At 46.7% G+C, this 5,926-nt stretch overlaps 2 protein-coding genes across 2 annotated transcripts in view; one reads left to right on the top strand and one right to left on the bottom strand.

Annotated features, from left to right (window-relative positions):
* B4GALNT3 (beta-1,4-N-acetyl-galactosaminyltransferase 3) overlaps positions 1 to 5,926 on the bottom strand; it is a 100,063-nt gene that overhangs the window by 51,292 nt on the left and 42,845 nt on the right. The window lies entirely within an intron of this gene.
* LOC108315768 (poly(rC)-binding protein 1-like) overlaps positions 1 to 5,926 on the top strand; it is a 10,275-nt gene that overhangs the window by 1,598 nt on the left and 2,751 nt on the right. The window lies entirely within an intron of this gene.

The following is a 5,926-nucleotide window of genomic DNA, read 5'->3' as shown; positions in this document are numbered from 1 at the left end:
AAAAAAAGAACATGCAAAATTCATAGAAGCCAAAAGGAGAGTCATGGTTGCCAGTGCTGGAGGTGGGGAGAATAGGGAGTGACTGCTAACGGTATGAGGTTCCTTTCTGGGTGAGGAAAGTGCACTGGAGATTAGACAGTGGCAGTGGTTGCACAGCCCTGTGGATACACCAGCACCAGTGAGTCGAACACTGTGATGACGGAATGCCGTTTCTTAGATGGGTGTTGAGAACCCGAGGTGGCAGACCTACAGCCTCTACTCCTCTTTCTACATCAACATCTGGGGCTTTCCCTTCTTCTGCTTCCCAAAGCATCTCCACTCCCAGTTTAATTATGACCATTCCCTAAAGGGCTGCCAACAGGTTTCTTTTCAAAGCAGCTCTGTAGGGTTTGCACTGCTCCTCCCTCTCATACCCAACCCCTAGACCGTTTACTTATTAAACCAATTAAATTAAATGACTCACATTTGCACCCTTGGGCATGAAGCGGGTAAACAGCTCACAAAAGAGTCACTTGCACTTGAAAGGGCCGGTTTCCCTCCCAGCCCAGCCAACTCCCCTTACCAGTCCCCCAGCACCCCCTATCCCCAGAGTGTTTCTCACATCACAGTAGGAAGAGGATCAGGGGGAGCTGCTAGCCCTTCCCAAAATGCTTCCTCACCCCCAAGGAAGGCCACACCAACCCCTCAAAAAGGTGACACAATAGCATTCTTATTCCACTGCTTACAAGGCCAGCAGGCAGCTAGGTATCTGGAGCCCGCTTGCCCGCCCTTTGCGGCCATATCTTACCCCTACAGCAGTACCAGCACCATTTCTCTGGGTGCCCCATTCCTGTCAACACCTGCTTTGAGCTGGATGCTCTGGAGATACCATGCAGTTAACTAGGTTAGGCAACCTGGACCCATTGCTCATCTTGCCCGAAAAGGAAAGGAAATGATCCCAATTATTACTCCAGGCTCTAAGACCTGTGAGTTTTCAGTTCAATAAATGTGGACTGAACTCACTCAGCCCTGGAAGGGAACAAAGGTATGCCAAACAAGGACTCAAGGAGGACACAGTGGGTCTTGTAGTGGCGAGTGGATAATTTCAGTCAAATGCAGGAAGGGATGAAACTGGGGTACATGTGGAATAGAGGTGTCCTGGTCTCCTCTCCCTGCTCCCACCGCACACAGCACACTTCTCTGCCCTGCTGAGCAGGGCACTGGGTGGGGACACATATTAACAAGGCTGGCAGGATCGTCCCTAGGCCACACTTAGAATAACCCAGCTCTGCTCTCCAAACACCACCTCAGAGTCATCCCTCCTAACAGTCTGGAATCCAGGAGGAAGTGTGATTTGAGTCAGATCCTGTCCTGGAGTGGAACCACATCCTCTTGCCACCCTCTACACAGGCATTTCCGCCTTTGTGTATTTATAAGACTGTCTTAAACTAGGCACCAGCAAATAGGAGCAGAGACCTGATTTAGGTCAACGAAATCAGCACTTGGGAGAGTAAAGACACCCTGAGAGCAAGTTGCTATTTTTTCTCCTATTCCATATCCGAGTTTCAGTATCATTTAAATTCCCCAGAAAGCCTCCCTCTCTCCCTATTCAGTGTCACTTCCCAAGTTTCTCCTGCCCTGGAAATCTCCCATTCTCCTGTCCTCTCCAAGTGGATGAGTTTTGTTTTTTTTTTTTTTTTTTTTNTTTTTGAGACTGAGTCTCGCTCTGTCACTCAGGCTGGAGTGAGTGCAGTGGCGCAATCTCGGCTCACTGCAACCTCTGCCTCCTGGGTTCAAGAGATTCTTCTGCCTCAGCCTCCTGTGGAGTAGCTGGGACTACAGGCGCTTGCCATCACGCCTGGCTAATTTTTGTATTTTTAGTAGAGCCGGGGTTTTACCATATTGGCCAGGCTAGTCGCAAACTCCTGACCTCCTGATCTACCCACGTCAGCCTCCCAAAGCGCTGGAATTACAGGTGTGAGCCACCACACCTGGCCCCGAGGCGGCTTTCTAATGTTCATTTGTGATTAAGCAGTTGCATTTTGCAAGGCACTTCTCAGCTGTTAACAAGCCCATCCATCCCCTCCTAGGAGGCATCTGAGTTCCCAAAGCAGGTTAGGGGCAGGGCAAAGATACAGCAGAAGGTGAGTAGGTGCAGGTATGAAGCTATCCTCTGCCCCTATCTGCCTCAGACACGCTGTCCATCATCTTTGAAGTGTTGGATGACAGGCAGTGATGGGGAAAGCAGTGTTGTCTGAGTGCGTCTATTATAGATACCTGCTAGGTAAGAAAAACCAGTAGAGTACGTCTCCACCTCTCATAAGTGGGGCACCTTCACAGCAAGGCATTTAAAGGTGTGTGCTTCTGCCCAGGCATGGGTCACATGCTGTCCTGCCAACCTCACAAGGCTGCCCTGGCTCCCTGCCTCCTTACTGAAAAAGATTGCGTATCGAAGGCCTGCTGGGTCCCTTTGTGGCATGAGACAAAGAGGGTTGTCTAGTTCCCCCTTACTTTGGCTGAAGTCCTAAGTCTGGGAGGGTCAGTCCTCAAAGCAGTATGTTTGTAATCTCTGCTTGGGCAAGAACAGCCTGGAGCTTTGCTGGAAGGGCCTGTGCAAATGAGAAGTCAGAGGGAAAAGGCCATGGCTGAAGTCTGGGAGTTTGGGATAGTGGCAAATATTTAAGTGAGGGGAATAAGGCCAGTCAGAGGCTGTGCCCAATTCCGGGGGACATCTGCAGAGGAGCAAACCTCTGGTGTAATTGAAACATAACAAAGTTGTTTTATCGCTTAAGACCAGGAGTTTGAGGCCAGCCTGGGCAACACAGTAAGACCCTGTTTCTATAACAAATTTTTAAAAATTAGCCAGGTATGGCGGTGCAGACCTGTAGTCCCAGCTACTCGAAAGGCTGAAGTGGGAAGATCGCTTGAGCCTGGGAGTTCAAAGTTGCAGTGAGCCATAATTGCATCACTGCATTCCAGCCTGAGTGATGGAGCAAGACTCTATCTAAAAAAACAAAGAAAGTTTTTTCAAATTAGGTACTGGCCCTTCTGAGGTAATGGAGACACTGTGAGGATCTGGAAGCTTTCTCTTCATTAACGATTATGAATTGGATGTACCCCTAGGGACAGCTCTGGGCTGGCGGGGCCAGGGGAAAAGGCAGTAAGAGAAGACACTCGCCTCCACTGGCTGTGGGACCTTGGGCCAAGTCACTTTTAATATCTCTTCCGGTTATAATGAATGATGATCAGAAATTTCTTTCAAGGTTAACATCAGCGCTCTACTCAAGCACTCCTGACAGGTGTCCGCCAAGCTACTACTGGATTTCCAGGGACAGGAATGTTCCGCATGCCACAGCCGTCGGCCCCACGGCTGGATGGTCCATATTGCTGCCAAGTGCTTTTTTTCTGTAGGACCTCCTAGAATAAGCCCTACCCTTTTATGAGAAAATACTTCAACCACATATGCAAACTCTTGCATACAGACACAGAGCCACTCGGTGTAGGGTGTGGGGTGAGGGATGTGGGGTGAGGGCGTGGGGTAAAGGGTCGCCACAACAGCAGTGCCCCAGGCCACATGTTTCCTTTCCTCCGAGCTCTGTCAGTTCATTTACATCCATGTTCTCTGCTTTCACAGTGTCCAAATTCTAAGACAGCGGAAGCATCTGTCTAATCCACCAGACAGCACCCAGGTCCAGTGACACTTCCAGACAGGGCTCTGTGCCAAGGGCAGTGTAAAATGATGGGGTAGAGCCACTCAACAGAACACTGTGGTGAGTTAAACGGGTGTGGAAGGCCTCACACACTAACCCAGAAAGGTGTTCAAAACATATAGTTACGTGAAAAAAGGTTGCCATATATACTGCAAAAGTGACGCTATCCAAAAAAAACTTAACACTGTCATGGCCAGTAGGAACTTAGGGAGACACGATAACTTTAGATATCCTGGCACAGAAAAAGTCTCTCTAAAAGGAATTCAGGATACAATATGAACTTGAGCTACGTCTGATATTGATTCATTAATCACAACAAATGTACCGGGGCTAATGCATGATGCTAATAATAGAGGAAGCTGGGTGTGAGTTAAGTGAGAGCTCTCCAGACTACCTTCGCAATGTTGGGCAAACGTAAAACTATTCTGAAACTAAAACTTCTTTTTAAAATGCACTTATGTCTGTAAGTATAGGGGCTTCTATGTGTATGTGTATAGGTATCACAGAGGCATAGAAAACATTTAGAAGGCATATTAAATTTTTTATGGTATTCTGGGAAAGCACCTTTTAATATTACGTGCCTTTGAATTTTAAAAAATAGAAATAAAAACATTTTTAAATAGAAAAAAGAGGCCGGGCATGGTGGCTCACATCTGTAATCCAAGCACTTTGGAGGCCAAGGCGGGTGGATCACCTGAGGTCGGGAGTTCAAGACCAGCCTGACAAACATGGTGAGACCCCGTCTTTATGTAAAAAAATAATAATAATAATTTTTTTAAAAAGTAGAAAAAAGAGACGAAAATGAAAATACATGACACTAGAGGAAAGGGTAAAAGAAAAAAAGAAAAAGAAAAAAGAAAATGAAAATATAGGAAGATGACAATTTTTAAATTCTGCCATATTTTATTGTTCCTGTAATTGAAAGAGCAGTGGGGTAGGAGTCAGGAGATCAAGGTTTTGGTGTTTGTTCTTTCACTTCTTTGTGATCCCAGTGACCTCCTGATCCTTGGTTTTCTTAGTTATAAAATGATGACATTTAGGGACCATTGTAAGTGTTACACTCTATGATTTGATAATAAACACACACGAATGAAAGAACTATTTTCCTGTTGCTAGCAGATCCATCATGGATGCCTGAAATAATAAAGCCCTCCTAATGAATTTAAAATATTTCAGTGCCTAAAGAAAAAAAAAATCTGAACTGCATAGAATGTTTCAGGGATATATCTATAGGGATACTGTACCCGTGCTGTTTTAGAGGTTAAAAAATGAGAGTGACAAATTGGGTTAAATCTGATTTATAAGAAGAGTATTAACTGATGCTTAACTGGCTCAGATCTATGCAAATGAAAGAAGACAAAAAAAGATGGATGGAGCTGCAAATGGCAACCCTCCCACTTGTGGCTGATCTAAGGCTCTTCATGGGAGAGAGTTTAAAATCCTTGGCGGGCTCCACAGAGCTTTGTCTCCAGCTCCTCAGCCTCCTCCCCCAACTCATATCAACCCCAGATGCAGGATAATTTGAGAGGCAGACCTATTCAGACCCCTATCTCTCTGCAGATAGCAATCCTGGGCCCCAGTAACGCGAAACAAGGGTCTTCAGGACACTCTTCCCCATGACAATGAAGTGTGGCAGGGAGACAATGCCTCATGCAGTGGGAAGTTTCTGAAAACAGACAGGAAAGCGTGAGAAAGGCCAGAAACTGCAAAAGCCAAACCCAAGGATAGGACAAATTTTCCTGCAGGCAAATCTCAGCAAGCGCCATTGTTGACTTCTGGTTTTTCCAAAGCAATTCTCCAATCCAAGAAGGATCAGGATTCAGATGGCTGTGTAGACGGCCCTTCCTTTCCCCACTGGGCTTAGGGAGTCCGGGGTTGGAGGCAGCAGTGGGAACAGAGGAAAGGGGGCTCTTGTAAGAGACACTGATGCTACTGTCAGTTCTCTGGGTGAGGCCGGCCTGGTGGTCACTGTCCCTCTGTTCTTTCACCAAATGTTAGTTAATTCTAGGAGGAGAGTGAAGCCCCAAGTTGTCTCAAAACAGAGCTACCAAATAACTAATTAATTCACTCATTACATAGCATAGAACATCTGTTAAAACCTGCAGTGAGGCTGGGTGTGGTGGCTCCGCCCGGCCAAGAGCTGGGGTTGGGGGGATTGGCAGGTAGGGAGGAGGCTCAATTGTTTCTTCCTTCCTTCCTTCCTTCCTTCCTTCCTTCCTTCCTTCCTTCCTTCCTTC

Source organism: Cebus imitator, unplaced genomic scaffold (genome assembly GCF_001604975.1).
Source record: "Cebus imitator isolate Cc_AM_T3 unplaced genomic scaffold, Cebus_imitator-1.0 Scaffold179, whole genome shotgun sequence".
Classification (NCBI taxonomy): Eukaryota; Metazoa; Chordata; class Mammalia; order Primates; family Cebidae; genus Cebus; species Cebus imitator.
This window is presented reverse-complemented; position numbering and strand designations above follow the sequence as displayed.